We start from the raw sequence: 17,148 nt of genomic DNA, 5'->3' as shown, positions 1-17,148 counted from the left end.
GGGGTAGACGCCGGGAACCCTGGCGTCTAGCCCTGGAGTCCGAGAAGGACTCTTGCCTTTCGGGTAAAACCGACTTTGAGGAGGCTTTTAGTCCAAGTTTCGACCCCAGGGTCAACATATAAATAGAGGGGTAGGGCTAGCACCAAAGACAGATCAAGAAACACCAAGCCGTGTGCCGGCAACCCCGTCCCCTCTAGTTTATCCTCCATCATAGTTTTCGTAGTGCTTAGGAGAAGCCCTGCGGAGATTGTTCTTCACCAACACCGTCACCACGCCGTCGTGCTGCCGGAACTCATCTACTACTTCGCCCCTCTTGCTGGATCGAGAAGGCGAGGACGTCACCGAGCCGAACGTGTGCAGAACTCGGAGGTGTCGTGCTTTCGGTACTTGGATCGGTCGGACATGAAGACGTACGACTACATCAACCGCGTTGATATAATGCTTCCGCGAACGGTCTACGAGGGTACGTAGACAACACTCTTCCCTCTCGTTGCTATGCATCACCATGGTCTTGCGTGTGCGTAGGATTTTTTTCGAAATTACTACGTTCCCCAACAGTGGCATCCGAGCCTAGGTTTTATGCATTGATGTTGTGCACGAGTAGAACACAAGTGAGTTGTGGGCGATATAAGTCATACTGCTTACCAGCATGTCATACTTTGGTTCGGTGGTATTGTTGGATGAAGCGGCTCGGACCGACATTACGCGTACGCTTACGCGAGACCAGTTCTACCGACGTGCTTTGCACACAGGTGGCTGGCGGGTGTCACTTTCTCCAACTTTAGTTGAACCAAGTGTGGCTATGCCCGGTCCTTGCGAAGGTTAAAACAGCACCAACTTGACAAACTATCGTTGTGGTTTTGATGCGTAGGTAAGAACGGTTCTTGCTTAAGCCCGTAGCAGCCACGTAAAACTTGCAACAACAAAGTAGAGGACGTCTAACTTGTTTTTGCAGGGCATGTTGTGATGTGATATGGTCAAGACATGATGCTAAATTTTATTGTATGAGATGATCATGTTTTGTAACCGAGTTATCGGCAACTGGCAGGAGCCATATAGTTGTCGCTTTATTGTATGCAATGCAATTGCGCTGTAATGCTTTACTTTATCACTAAGCGGTAGCGATAGTCGTGGAAGCATAAGTTTGGCGATACAACAACGATGCTACGATGGAGATCAATGTGTCGCGCCGGTGACGATGGTGATCATGACGGTGCTTCGGAGATGGAGATCACAAGCACAAGATGATGATGGCCATATCATATCACTTATATTGATTGCATGTGATGTTTATCTTTTATGCATCTTATCTTGCTTTGATTGACGGTAGCATTATAAGATGATCTCTCACTAAATTTCAAGATAAAAAGTGTTCTCCCTGAGTATGCACCGTTGCCAAAGTTCGTCGTGCCTAGACACCACGTGATGATCGGGTGTGATAAGCTCTACGTCCATCTACAACGGGTGCAAGCCAGTTTTTGCACACGCAGAATACTCAGGTTAAACTTGACGAGCCTAGCATATGCAGATATGGCCTCGGAACACTGAGACCGAAAGGTCGAGCGTGAATCATATAGTAGATATGATCAACATATTGATGTTCACCATTGAAAGCTACTCCATTTCACGTAATGATCGGTATGGTTTAGTTGATTTGGATCACGTGATCACTTAGAAGATTAGAGGGATGTCTTTCTAAGTGGGAGTTCTTAAGTAATATGATTAATTGAACTTAAATTTATCATGAACTTAGTACCTGATAGTATTTTGCTTATCTATGTTGATTGTAGATAGATGGCCCGTGCTGTTGTTCCGTTGAATTTTAATGCGTTCCTTGAGAAAGCAAAGTTGAAAGATGATGGTAGCAATTACACGGACTGGGTCCGTAACTTGAGGATTATCCTCATTGCTGCACAGAAGAATTACGTCCTGGAAGCACCGCTAAGTGCCAAGCTTGCTGCAGGAGCAACACTAGATGTTATGAACGTCTAGCAGAGCAAAGCTGATGACTACTCGATAGTTCAGTGTGCCATGCTTTACGGCTTAGAACCGGGTCTTCAACGACGTTTTGAACGTCATGGAGTGTCGGTGTACTCGAATAGGGGTACCCTAGTACCCCGAACTTGTGCACGGGCAGTTGTAGCACCCCGCGGCAAGGCTTGCCGGGCGAATGCCAAAAACCCTCCAAGGTTCCCTTGGAGCCATCCAAGAACAAAGTATATAAGCTAAGGAGACAAGGCCCCGGCAAGGGGAGCTTGCCGGGAAGGCCAACCGAGGCACTCCAAGGAACTTGCCGCGACGCGCCACGCGCTCCGGCAAGGCGACAAGGCCCCGGCAAGAGGAGCTTGCCGGGAAGACTGACCAAGGTACTTCGAAGCCCGGCAAGCGACAAGCCTCCGGGCCCAACAAGATAGCAGCAGCGGCAAGGCGCTTGCCGCGGCAGGCGGCCACTCTGCACCCACGCTCCAGTGCATCCACCAACGTGTCGCTCTGGGGGCCTCTCCGGGCGCGCGTGGCGGGAGGCTGTGCAACCAGCGGTGCGCGGTGGCATGCAAAGCTGACAAGATCGCCATCGTGGCGAACGGTGGCGCCCCTAACGGTCCTTTTCTGCACTGTTCGGACGACTCAGACGGGCATTTAATGCCCTTGTCCCCTGCCGTCAGAGTTAGGTAGGGTGCACTGTACAAGCAACTATACCAACTACCTCACTTTTTACGTTTTTACCCTCTTCTGCGTTGCCACCTGTCTGTGACCCCTTTAGCGTATAAAAGGAGGCCCATGCGCAATGTAGAGGAGGTTCAGCTCATAGGTTCGACTCATTCAGAAGCGAGAAAACACTTAGCTCTCTCGAGCAAGAACACAAGATAATATAGCCAGACAAGCAGCAGTAGGAGTATTATCTCTCCGGAGAGCTCCGAAGCTGGGTAAACCGCTCGTGTGCTTCGCCTCGATCTGCTCTTCGTGCAACCTCCGCCCCCCACCGAATCGAAAGGGGCCCGGTCCGCCGGCCCCATAGGTGCTCGTGGATCAGTTTCCCCGACATGGAGCATATGAGATGTTTCAGGAGTTGAAGTTAATATTTCAAGCAAATGTCGAGAGATATGAAGTCTCCAATAAGTTCTATAGCTGCAAGATAGAGGAGAATAGTTCTGTCAGTGAACATATACTCAAAATGTCTGGGTATCATAATCACTTGACTCAACTGGGAGTTAATCTTCCTGCTGATAGTGTCATTGACAGAGTTCTTCAATCACTGCCACCAAGCTACAAGAGCTTCATGATGAACTATAACATGAAAGGGATGGATAAGACGATTCCCGAGCTCTTCGCAATGCTAAAGGCTGCGGAGGTAGAAATCAAGGAGCATCAAGTGTTGATGGTCAATAAGACCGCCAGTTTCAAGAAAAAGGGCAAAGGGAAGAAGAAGGGGAACTTCAAGAAGAACAGCAAACAAGTTGCTGCTCAGGAGAAGAAACCCAAATATGGACCTAAGCCTGAAACTGAGTGCTTCTACTGCAAGCAGACTGGACACTGGAAGCGGAACTGCCCCAAGTATTTGGCGGATAAGAAGGATGGCAAGGTGAACAAAGGTATATGTGATATACATGTTATTGATGTGTACCTTACTAGAGCTCGCAGTAGCACCTGTGTATTTGATACTGGTTCTGTTGCTAATATTTGCAACTCGAAATAGGGACTACGGATTAAGCGAACACTGGCAAAGGACGAGGTGACGATGCGCGTGGGAAATGGTTCCAAAGTCGATGTGATCGCGGTCGGCACGCTACCTCTACATCTACCTTCGGGATTAGTTTTAGACCTAAATAATTGTTATTTGGTGCCAGCGTTGAGCATGAACATTATATCTGGATCTTGTTTGATGCGAGACGGTTATTCATTTAAATCAGAGAATAATGGTTGTTCTATTTATATGAGTAATATCTTTTATGGTCATGCACCCTTGAAGAGTGGTCTATTTTTGATGAATCTCGATAGTAGTGATACACATATTCATAATGTTGAAGCCAAAAGATGCAGAGTTGATAATGATAGTGCAACTTATTTGTGGCACTGCCGTTTAGGTCATATCGGTGTAAAGCGCATGAAGAAACTCCATACTGATGGACTTTTGGAATCACTTGATTATGAATCACTTGGTACTTGCGAACCGTGCCTCATGGGCAAGATGACCAAAACGCCGTTCTCCGGTACTATGGAGAGAGCAGCGGATTTGTTGGAAATCATACATACAGATGTATGTGGTCTGATGAATGTTGAGGCTCGTGGCGGATATTGTTATTTTCTCACCTTCACAGATGATTTAAGCAGATATGGGTATATCTACTTAATGAAACATAAATCTGAAACATTTGAAAAGTTCAAAGAATTTCAGAGTGAAGTTGAAAATCATCTTAACAAGAAAATAAATTTCTACGATCTGATCGTGGAGGAGAATATTTGAGTTGCGAGTTTGGTCTACATTTGAAACAAAGCGGAATAGTTTCGCAACTCACGCCACCCAGAACACCACAGCGTAATGGTGTGCCCGAATGTCGTAATCGTACGTTACTAGATATAGTGTGATCTATGATATCTCTTACTAATTTACCGCTATCGTTTTGGGGTTATGCTTTAGAGATGGCCGCATTCACGTTAAATAGGGCACCATCAAAATCCGTTGAGACGACGCCTTATGAACTATGGTTTGGCAAGAAACCAAAGTTGTCGTTTCTTAAAGTTTGGGGCTACGATGCTTATGTGAAAAAGCTTCAACCTGATAAGCTCGAACCCAAATCGGAGAAATGTGTCTTCATAGGATACCCAAAGGAGACTGTTGGCTACACCTTCTATCACAGATCCGAAGGCAAGACATTCGTTGCCAAGAATGGATCCTTTCTAGAGAAGGAGTTTCTCTCGAAAGAAGTGAGTGGGAGGAAAGTAGAACTTGATGAGGTAACTGTACCTGCTCCCTTATTGGAAAGTAGTTCATCATAGAAACCGGTTTCTGTGACACCTACACCAATTAGTGAGGAAGTTAATGATGATGATCATGGAACTTCAGATCAAGTTATTACTGAACCTCGTAGATCAACCAGAGTAAGATCTGCACCAGAGTGGTACAGTAATCCTGTTCTGGAAATCATGCTACTAGATCATGATGAACCTACGAACTATGAAGAAGCGATGGTGAGCCCAGATTCCGCAAAATGGCTAGAAGCCATGAAATCTGAGATGGGATCCATGTATGAGAACAAAGTGTGGACTTTGGTTGACTTGCCCGTTGATCGGCAAGCAATTGAGAATAAATGGATCTTCAAGAAGAAGACCGACGCTGACGGTAATGTTACTGTCTACAAAGCTCGACTTATTGCAAAAGGTTTTCGACAAGTTCAAGGGATTGACTACGATGATACCTTCTCACCCGTAGCGATGCTTAAGTCTGTCCGAATCATGTTAGCGATTGCCGCATTTCATGATTATGAAATTTGGCAGATGGATGTCAAAACTGCATTCCTGAATGGATTTCTGGAAGAAGAGCTGTATATGATGCAACCGAAAGGTTTTGTCGATCCAAAAGGAGCTAACAAAGTGTGCAAGCTCCAGCGATCCATTTATGCACTAGTGCAAGCCTCTCAGAGTTGGAATAAACGCTTTGATAGTGTGATCAAAGCATTTGGTTTTGTACAGACTTTTGGAGAAGCCTGTATTTACAAGAAAGTGAGTGGGAGCTCTGTAGCATTTCTGATATTATATGTGGATGACATATTACTAATTGGAAATGATATAGAATTTCTGGATAGTATAAAGGGATACTTGAATAAAAGTTTTTCTATGAAAGACCTCGGTGAAGCTGCTTACATATTGGGCATCAAGATCTATAGAGATAGATCAAGACGCTTAATTGGACTTTCACAAAGCACATACCTTGACAAAGTTTTGAAAAGGTTCAAAATGGATCAAGCAAAGAAAGGGTTCTTGCCTGTGTTACAAGGTGTGAAGTTGAGTAAGACTCAATGCCCGACCACTGCAGAAAACAGAGAGACGATGAAAGATGTTCCCTATGCTTCAGCCATAGGCTCTATCGTGTATGCAATGCTGTGTACCAGACCTGATGTGTGCCTTGCTATAAGTCTAGCAGGGAGGTACCAAAGTAATCCAGGAGTGGATCACTGGACAACGATCAAGAACATCCTGAAATACCTAAAAAGGACTAAGGATATGTTTCTCGTTTATGGAGGTGACAAAGAGCTCATCGTAAATGGTTACGTTGACGCAAGCTTTGACACTGATCCGGACGATTCTAAATCGCAAACCGGATACGTGTTTATATTAAACGGTGGAGCTGTCAGTTGGTGCAGTTCTAAACAAAGCGTCGTGGCGGGATCTACGTGTGAAGCGGAGTACATAGCTGCTTCGGAAGCAGCAAATAAAGGAGTCTGGATGAAGGAGTTCATATCCGATCTAGGTGTCATACCTAGATCATTGGGTCTAATGAAAATCTTTTGTGACAATACTGGTGCAATTGCCCTTGTGGGCCCCCGTGCACCTGTTGACCTAATTCTTTCGCCTATACATTCCCAAATATCCCCAAATCACCAGAGGCATCCACGAAAACACTTTTCCATCGCCGCAACCTTCTGTACCCATGAGACCCCATCTAGAGACCTTTTCCGGCACCCTGTCGGATGGGGATTCAATCACGGAGGGATTCTACATCAACTCTATTGCCCTTCCGATGAAGCGTGAGTAGTTTACCACAGACCTACTGAAGGAAATATGCCCTAGAGGCAATAATAAAGTTATTATTTGTTTCCTTATTTCATGACAAATGTTTATTATTCATGCTAGAATTGTATTAACTGGAAACATAATACATGTGTGAATACATAGACAAACAGAGTGTCACTAGTATGCCTCTACTTGACTAGCTCGTTGATCAAAGATGGTTAAGTTTCATAACCATATTGTAACACCCCGGATGTAACTTTCCCTATTTGTACTCCAACTCTTGCCATTTCTGGCGTTAAGTTATATTTATTTCTCGGGTTCAGGTCTTTGTCTCCGTGTGTTGTTTTCTTTTTCATGCATCACATATCATGTTATCATGTGCATTGCTTTTGCATACGTGTTCATCTCATGCATTCGAGCATTTTCCCCGTTGTCCGTTTTGCATTCCGGCGCTTCGTTCTCCTCCGGTGGTCATTTCTAGCTTTCTTTCGTGTGTGGGGATTAAACATTTCCGGATTGGACCGAGACTTGCCAAGCGGCCTTGGTTTACCACCGGTAGAGCGCCTGTCAAGTTTCGTATCATTTGGACTTCGTTTGATACTCCAACGGTTAACCGAGGGACCGAAAAGGCCTCGTGTGTGTTGCAGCCCAACACCCCTCCAATTTGGCCCAAAAACCCACCAAACTCTGCTCCATGTCCTAGAGCGTTCGATCACGATCGCGTGGCCGAAAACCGCACCTCATTTGGACTCTCCTAGCTCCACTTATGCCTATAAATAGCCCCCCCCGTTTTCGGATCATCTCCCCCTCTCGAAACCCTAAAAATCAGATCCGCCGCGCACCGGACGTGTCCGGCCACGCCAGACGTTGTCCGCCGCTGCCCGCGTCCTCTCCCGCGCTGCCAAGTGGCGACCGCCGCCACCGCCGCCTCGGAGGCCCGCCGGCCCGTTCCCGGTCCCCGCGGCCCAACTCCTCCCCGCCGCCTCGCGCCACTCGCCCGACCCCGCCGCCGCATCGTCGCGGCCGGCCGAGGCCCGGCGAGCTCCCCTGCCTCCGGCCGCCGCCAACTCCTCTCCAGTGATCCTCAGGAAGCGTGCCACGATCCAGATCTGAAACGTCTACAGTAAACCCTAATTCCGCGAGGTGGTTTTTTTGCTATGTCCCGGAATTCTTGATCCATATGCACATGTTCGCGGCTTCGTAACTTTCAATCTGTAGCTCCGATTTGGGCATATAATATATCAAACTGTTCGACTCGACAAGTACATCATTTCATTCCATTGCACCAGTTTCATTTGAGCTCATCTTGATGCCCAAAATGATGTTAGAAGGAGGCTTCATGAGTTAATTGTCAGATCTGCTAGTTCATATTAGACTTTTGTCATTTTTGCCATGATTATTGTGTGCATGCTATGCCTGTGAGTCCTTCATATGTTTTGTTAAGGATTTTGTCTTCTTTCCAGAGGTGCAACCCATGCATTTTTAGGATGTGTGTGGTGACTTGTGCAAGCTTGCAAATTGAGGCACCCGATAAATCTGTTTTCAGGGACTTAGTTGTTTTCACTAAGTCTAGGATTATTTAGTTCATGATGCCATATGTTCAGCTTGTTTCTTAGTGATTCGTGCCTCTTTTGAGGATGATCAGTAAAGGAGTTTTGTTAATCATGTTATGCTCTATCCATCCATGTCTTTGTTTGCAATTATGGAGCACCCTAGCTTGAGTCAATCGAGCTCTACTTTTGCTTCATGGTGAATCTGGGCAGTTCGTCAACTTGTTTGAGATTTTGCCGATGCTATTGTAGTTGATCCGTGCATGCTATGCCATTGTTCTTGTCATGTCTAGCTTGTATTTTGTGCCTTCTTAATGGATGTATGCCTTCCTTGCCATGACTTGCACCATGGTGAGTGCATCGAGCTCGTTTACATGCCTTCGTGAGTTATATTTCAGCATGTCTCAGTTTTCACTAAGTCTGAAAACTGATTGTGTTTTTTGCTACGTTCGTGTGCCCGTTAGTATATTTTGTGATCCCTTTTGGCCCTAGGTCACTTTGGGTCTTTTGTTAAGCTTGTTGAGTAGCTCGATTCCATGTTCTTCTTTGTCATAATCAGGTCATGTATCATGTTGTTTTGCTGCTCCGAAGAGGGCTTCGTGATCTGAAATTTCAGACAAGTGTTAATTTCACTAAGTCTGGAATCTGTTTTGCATTTGCGTTTTTGTCATGCTTGTTTGAACCTCATAATGGATGAATTGGCCGTGGCTCAGTGCTAGTCTTTTGTTAAGCATCTTGTGTGTATCCCTGCCATGTTTATTGTTGTCATGTTTGGTGGCTATAGCATGTTCATTTCGTTGCATTTAGATGCCTACTTGTTGTAAATCGCAGACCGGTGTCAATTTTGAAATGCTTGCCATTTCCAAACCGTAACTCCGATTCCGGCGTTCTTTATATCGTTTTCAAGCGATTTCATCTCATCTTTCCAGTGGCACACTTGGAATTCCAAGTTGAGGCCAGGTTCATGCATTTCCTGTCATATCTTGCATTTTGCATCCCGCATCGCATCCCGCATAGCATATCATCATTGCATCTTATTGCTTAGTCTTGCACGTGGTTGATTGTATCTTTATTGCTTGTTTGTCTTGTTTGGGTAGAGCCGGGAGATGAGTTCGCTACCGAGTAGTCCGTTGAGTTTGCTTGTGAGGATCCAGTCAACTCTGACAACTGTGCAGGCAAGATGATCATACCCTCGAAATCACTACTATCTTTGCTATGCTAGTTTGCTCGCTCTTGCTATGCCAATGCTACGATGCCTACCTTTTGCTTGTCAGCCTCCCAATTGCCATGTTGAGACTCTAACCCACCATGTCCTAGCAAACCGTTGATTGGCTATGATACCGCTTTGCTCAGCCCCTCTTATAGCGTTGCTAGTTGCAGGTGAAGTTTGGAGGCGTTCCTTGTTGGAACATCGTTTATTTACTTATTGGGATATCATTATATTGCCATGTTATCTTAATGCATCTATACACTTGGTAAAGGGTGGAAGGCTCGGCCTCTCGCCTAGTGTTTTGTTCCACTCTTGCTGCCCTAGTTTCCGTCATATCGGTGTTATGTTCCCGGATTTTTGCGTTCCTTACGCGGTTGGGTTATAATGGGAACCCCCTGATAGTTCGCCTTGATTAAAGCTTTTCCAGCAATGCCCAACCTTGGTCTTACCATTTGCCACCTAGCCTCTTTTTCCCTCGGGTTTCCGGAGCCCGCGGGTCATCTTATTTAAACCCCCCCGGGCCAGTGCTCCTCTGAGTGTTGGTCCGACCGAGTAGACTGCGGGGCCACCTCGGGGCAACTTGAGGGTTGGTTTTACTCGTAGGATGTCTCATCTGAGTGTGCCCTGAGAAAGAGATATGTGCAGCTCCTATCGGGATTTGTCGGCACATTCGGGCGGTGTTGCTGGTCTTGTTTTAACCTGTCGAATTGTCTTGTTGTACCGGGTTGCCGAGTCTGATCGGTGTGTCTCGGGTGGAGGTCTATTCCTTCGTTGACCGTGAGAGCTTGTCATGGGCTAAGTTGGGACTCCCCTGCAGGGATTGAACTTTTGAAAGTCGTGCCCGCGGTTATGGGAAGATGGGAATTTGTTAATGTCCGGTTGTAGATAACTTGAACCTTAATTAAATAAAATGAATCAACTGAGTGTGTTGCCGTGATGGCCTCTTCTCGGCGGAGTCCGAGAAGTGGACACGGTGTTTGAGTTATGTTTGCGCAGGTTGTTCCTCTAGATTCTCGCTCGCCCTTTGCCTCCTCTTCTCGCTCTCTTTTGCGAATAAGATAGCCACCATATATGCTAGTCGCTTGCTGCAGCTCCACTTATAATTGCCTTACCCTTTCTATAAGCTTAAATAGTCTTGATCGCGAGGGTGTGAGATTGCTGAGTCCCTGTGGCTCACAGATACTATAACTCCAGATGCAGGTCCAGGTGATTCCGCTCCAAGTGACGAGTACGAGCTCAAGTGGGAGTTCGACGAGGACTCTCAGCGATACTACGTGTCTTTTCCTGATGATCAGTAGTGGTGCCTAGTTGGGGTTCGATTCAGGGCCTTGTCGCATGTTGGGTTTTCTTCTATTTTGGCGTCGTAGTCGGGCCATGAGTGTTTGCTTGATGGATGTTATTTATGTACTCTGATGTGACGTGGCGAGTGTAAGCCAACTATGTATCTCCCCCTTTTATTATATATTACATGGGATGTTGTAATGATTTCTTGACTTGCGACATTGCTTTCAATGCGGTTATGTCTCTAAGTCGTGCCTCGACACGTGGGAGCTATAGCCGCATCAAGGGCGCTACAAGTTGGTAATCAGAGCCTTCCCCGACCTTAGGAGCCCCATTGCTTGATCGTTTTAGCAGCCGAGTTGTGTCTAGAAAAATGTTTTGAGTCACTTAGGAATTATATATCGGAGAGCTTAGGAATTCTTTTTACTTCCCAGTCTCCTCATCGCTCTGGTAAGGCATCCTGACGTAGAGTTCTGACTCTTCTCTTCTCAAATTTCACTAAATTTTTTTTAGGATCACGCGAGTATCTTGGAATCGTTCCGATGGCTTATGATGAGAACATTATCTTGGTGCCTCCTGTCAGGGGTTTAGTGGAAGTGTCCCGGGGAGTTGAGCTCTGAGGTGTTGTCATCATAATTTTATCGTTGCAATTCTGGAATACTTGAGATATGTTCGCCGACATCGAAAATCTCTTTTATGCAGTTCATTGGTGAGATAACCTCGACGCCACCCAGTACTGGGGCGGGAGTTCGGGAGTATCGCCATAACTTGTATAACGGATGATTTTCGAAGGTTGAGGTAGATGGTTTCCGAAGTTTTCTTGGTTATGTGTTGAAGGATGGATACAGCTGGATGTAGGATTTGCTAGTTTGGGTGAGATATTATGCTTCCCCTGTATCCCCAACACCTGATTGCATAACCGGAAAGGTTCGGGAGTTTCATAGGTGGGAATTCTAGTAGCTCTAGTTCTTCTTCCACGGATATTGGTTTGAGATTGGGATTTCTTACCGATTATTCGTTCTTGATCCGTACCTTGTTGATTTATTTCTCTACCTTAATTCTACGTGGCTTCTCAATTTATGGATATGTGACCATTTGAAGAGGAATGCATTCGTTCATTTTGTTCGGATGTGAAGACTATATGTTACAATTTTCATTCCGTTGGATTCATCTTCAATATTTATCTATCATGTGCTAATGGTGGTCAACCTCTTCAGGATGGCTCCCGCTAAGAGCACCAGTCAGAACCAGAATCAAGATCCGCCACCGCCTCCACCTCCTCCAGAGGCATGGCAAGCTGTGATGGCCGCAACCAATGCAAACACTCAGCTGATCATGCAAATTCTCCAAGAGCGCAATCAAGGCAGTCAAGGGAATCAAGGCAGCAATCAGAGTCACTTTGCTACACTCAACCAGTTCCTTGCTAACGGGCCAAAGACTTTCAGCAATTGTGTTGAGGCAACCGATGCTGACGATTGGCTTGTGGATCTGTGTAAGCATTTCGAGTGCAGTAACGTCAGGCCTGAGGACTTTGTCAAGTTCGCTTCCTTCCAACTCAAGGATCAAGCTGCAGAATGGTTCCAGCAGTACAAGGATTCCAGAGGTGGACGTGTTATCACTTGGGATGATTTCCGTCGAGATTTCCGAGCTCATCATATTCCGCAGAGCGTGGTTGAAAGCAAGCGTGAGGAATTCCGCAATCTAAAGCAAGGCTCTTTGTCTGTCTATGACTATAACAAATTGTTCCAGAAGCTTGCCCGCTTTGCCAAGCAGGACGTGCCTGATGAGAAGAGCATGATATATCAGTTCAGGGGTGGTCTCAGAGAAGATATTCAGCTCGCTCTTGTTCTCTTCGAGCCCTTGAGATACGATGAGTTCTACAACATGGCAATGAAGCAAGAGGCTGCTCAGTTGAGGTGTGATGCTTCCAGGAAGCGAGTCAGAGATGTTACTCCTTCTTCCTCTACTCAAGTGGCCAAGCAGCAGAAGTTTTGGCTTCCTCCTCCTCCGTTTCGTCAGCCGTATCAGCAGAAGAGCAAAGGTGGCAGTGGTTCTTCCCATCCACCCAACCCTGTCTTTCAGAACAAGACTTCGTCTCAAGCTCCAAGATCGAGTGCTCCGTATCACCGTCCGCTTTCAGAGGTCACGTGCAACAAGTGCCAACAGAAGGGTCACTATGCCAACAAGTGTCTCAACCAGAGGCGTCTTCCTCCTCCTCCTCCTGTCAGATCGGCAAGTACAGCTATGGTCAAGCATAACCCCAAGCACGCCAAGGTCAATTTGATGAATGCAGTTTAGGCAGAGGACTCGTCAGATGTGATCATGGGTAACCTTCCTGTTAACGATGTTCCTGCAAAAGTTCTATTTGACACTGGTGCATCGCATTCCTTTTTGTCATGCCCTTTTGCATCGAAGCACAATGTTGATACCGAGATTATGCCCAAAGTCATGCAAGTTGTTTCTCCCGGCAAGCTTTTGACTTCTAGTTTGGTTGCTCCCGATGTCTCTATCACGTTGGGCGATTACAAGTTTCTCTCTTCTCCGGTGGTTCTTGGTAACTCGGATATTGATCTTATTCTCGGGATGGATTGGCTTTCTAAGCACAAGGCTCAACTTGATTGTGCAGCCAGGCAGATTCAATTAACTCATTTGTCTGAGGATGTAATTGTTTTTGCCGCTCGTGATGATACTATTCATCTGTTTTCTCTCAATGAGAAGGGTGAATTGGACGCTATTTTGCAAATTCCAGTCGTTTGCGAATATCAAGACGTCTTTCCAGAAGAGCTCCCAGGAATGCCTCCGCACCGGCCATTTGAATTCGTTATTGAACTTGAGCCTGGTACGGAACCTGTGTGCAAACGTCCTTACAAGCTCGGACCTGAAGAGTTGAAGGAGCTGAAGAAGCAACTCGATGAGCAAGAAAGAATAGGTCTTATCCGGCCTAGTTCTTCTCCATGGGGTTGTGGTGTTCTTTTTGTGAAGAAGAAGGATGGAACGGACCGACTTTGTGTTGATTACCGTCCAGTGAACAAGAAGACCATCAAGAACAAATACCCACTTCCCAACATCAATGAGATGTTCGAACAACTCAAAGGTGCCCAAGTATTCTCCAAGCTTGATCTCCGTATGGGTTATCACCAGATTCGCATTCGTGAAGAAGATATTCCCAAGACAGCATTCAGAACAAGCTTTGGTTCATATGAATACACTGTCATGTCTTTTGGCCTCGCCAACGCTCCTCCGACGTTCTCTCGCATGATGAACTTCATCTTCAACGCCTACACCAATGACTTCATTTTGGTCTATCTCGACGACATTCTGGTATTCTCGAAGAACAAGGAAGATCATGCCAAACACTTGCGTTTGGTTCTTGATAAGCTCAGGGAACATCAGTTCTACGCCAAGTTCTCCAAGTGTGAATTTTGGCTCGGTGAGGTTCTTTATCTTGGTCATATCATCTCTGCCAAGGGCATTTCCGTGAACCCTGAGAAGGTGTCTGCAATTGTGAATTGGGAACCTCCTCAGAATGTGAAGCAACTCCGCAGTTTTCTCGGTCTCGCAAGCTATTGTCGAAGATTCGTTGAAAACTTTTCTAAGATCGCGAAGCCTCTCTCAAATCTTCTTCAGAAGCACGTCAAGTACGTTTGGTCTCCGGAGTGTGATATTGCTTTCAACACTTTGAAAGAGAAGTTGATCACTGCTCCAGTTCTGACTCCGCCTGATGAATCCAAGCCGTACGAGGTCTTTTGTGATGCCTCTCTCCAAGGTCTTGGCGCAGTTTTGATGCAAGAGAAGAAAGTTGTTGCTTATACATCTCGCCAGTTGAAGCCTAATGAGAAGAACTACCCCACTCATGATCTAGAGTTGGCGGCAGTTGTGCATGCTCTTTTGACTTGGAGACATCTTCTATTGGGAAGAAAAGTGGACATTTTCACTGATCACAAGAGTCTCAAGTACATCTTCACTCAGCCTAATCTCAACCTAAGGCAAACTCGATGGGTCGAAATGATTCAAGAGTATAATCCGAGTATCGAGTATACTCCAGGCAAGGCCAATGTGATTGCTGACGCTTTGAGCAGAAAGGCCTATTGCAACAGTCTGATTCTCAAGCCTTATCAACCCGAGCTTTGTGAAGCTTTCCGCAAACTTATCTGCAAGTTGTTCCTCAAGGTTTCCTCGCCAACATTCAAGTCTCTCCTACCTTAGAAGACCAGATTTGCCAAGCTCAGCTTCTTGATGCTATGGTGAAAAAAGTGAAGATTGGGATTGCCAAGAGTCAGTCCAAGTACAAGTGCTACTGCCTTGATGACAAGGACACTCTCTTCTTCGAGGATCGTATTGTTGTGCCCAAAGGTGACCTCCGTAAAGTGATCATGAACGAGGCTCACAATTCTCTCCTCTCCATCCACCCTGGGAGCATGGAGATGTATCAGGACCTTAAGCAAGCTTATTGGTGGACTCGAATGAAGCGCGAGATCGCTCAATTCGTGAATGAATGTGATGTCTGCAGAAGAGTGAAGGCGGAACACCAAAGGCCAGCAGGTCTCCTCCAACCTCTTGCCATTCCAGAATGGAAGTTTGACCACATTGAAATGGACTTCGTGACTGGGATTCCAAAGTCCAAGCGTGGCAATGATGCTATATTTGTTGTCATCGATAAACTCACCAAAGTGGCTCACTTTCTGCCTATCAAAGATTCGACCACTGCAGCTCAATTGGCGGAACTCTATACCTCTCGCATTGTCTCTCTGCACGGTATTCCTCAAGTGATATCTTCAGACCGTGGCAGCATCTTTACCTCGAAGTTTTGGGATTCTTTCCAGAAGGCCATGGGCACCAACATCCGCTTCAGCCTAGCTTTCCATCCTCAAACAAGCGGTCAAGTCGAGCGTGTCAACCAGATTCTTGAAGATATGCTTAGGGCTTGTGTGATCTCCTTCAGCATGAAGTGGGAGGATTGTCTTCCTTATGCTGAATTCTCATACAACAACAGTTTTCAAGCAAGTTCGGGCAAGGCCCCATTTGAAATTCTGTATGGCAGAAAGTGCCGTACCCCTCTCAACTGGTCTGAAACCGGTGAACGTCAGCTGCTGGGTAATGACTTAATCACAGAAGCAGAAGAAATGTGCAAAGTCATTCGTGATAACCTCAAAGCAGCCCAATCCCTCCAGAAGAGCTACTATGATAGTACGCACCGTGATTTGGCTTTCGAGATCGGAGATCATGTTTACCTCCGTGTCTCTCCTATGAAAGGTACTCGTCGCTTCGGTATCAAAGGGAAGCTTGCTCCTAGATACGTGGGACCTTTCAAGATTGTCAGCAAGAGAGGTGACCTCGCCTATCAACTCGAGGTTCCTTCAAACTTTGCAAATGTTCATGACGTGTTCCATGTCTCTCAGCTTCGAAAGTGCTTCAAGACTCCTGACCGCACAGTCAACTTCGAAGACATTGAGCTCCAAGAAGATCTCTCTTATCACGAGCACCCAGTTGCTATTCTTGAAGAGACTGAACGCAAGACTCGCAACAAGTCAATCAAATTTCTTAAAATCAAGTGGTCACACCATTCCGACCGTGAAGCTACCTGGGAACGCGAGGATCACCTCCGTTCTGAGTACCCGGAGTTCTTTCAGTCCTAGATCTCGGGACGAGATCTTTTTGTAGTGGTGGAGTGTTGTAACACCCCGGATGTAACTTTCCCTATTTGTACTCCAACTCTTGCCATTTTCGGCGTTAAGTTATATTTATTTCTCGGGTTCAGGTCTTTGTCTCCGTGTGTTGTTTTCTTTTTCATGCATCACATATCATGTCATCATGTGCATTGCTTTTGCATACGTGTTCATCTCATGCATTCGAGCATTTTCCCCGTTGTCCGTTTTGCATTCCGGCGCTTCATTCTCCTCCGGTGGTCATTTCTAGCTTTCTTTCGTGTGTGGGGATTAAACATTTCCGGATTGGACCGAGACTTGCCAAACGGCCTTGGTTTATCACCGGTAGACTGCCTGTCAAGTTTCGTATCATTTGGACTTCGTTTGATACTCCAACGGTTAACCGAGGGACCGAAAAGGCCTCGTGTGTGTTGCAGCCCAACACCCCTCCAATTTGGCCCAAAAAGCCACCAAACTCTGCTCCATGTCCTAGAGCGTTCGATCACGATTGTGTGGCCGAAAACCGCACCTCATTTGGACTCTCCTAGCTCCACTTATGCCTATAAATAGCCCCCCCGTTTTCGGATCATCTCCCCCTCTCGAAACCCTAAAAATCAGATCCGCCGCGCACCGGACGTGTCCGGCCACGCCGGACGTTGTCCGCCGCCGCCCGCGTCCTCTCCCGCGCTGCCAAGTGGCGACCGCCGCCACCGCCGCCTCGGAGGCCCGCCGG

This window comes from Triticum aestivum, chromosome 5A (assembly GCF_018294505.1).
Source record: "Triticum aestivum cultivar Chinese Spring chromosome 5A, IWGSC CS RefSeq v2.1, whole genome shotgun sequence".
In the NCBI taxonomy this organism is placed as follows: Eukaryota; Viridiplantae; Streptophyta; class Magnoliopsida; order Poales; family Poaceae; genus Triticum; species Triticum aestivum.
This window is presented reverse-complemented; position numbering follows the sequence as displayed.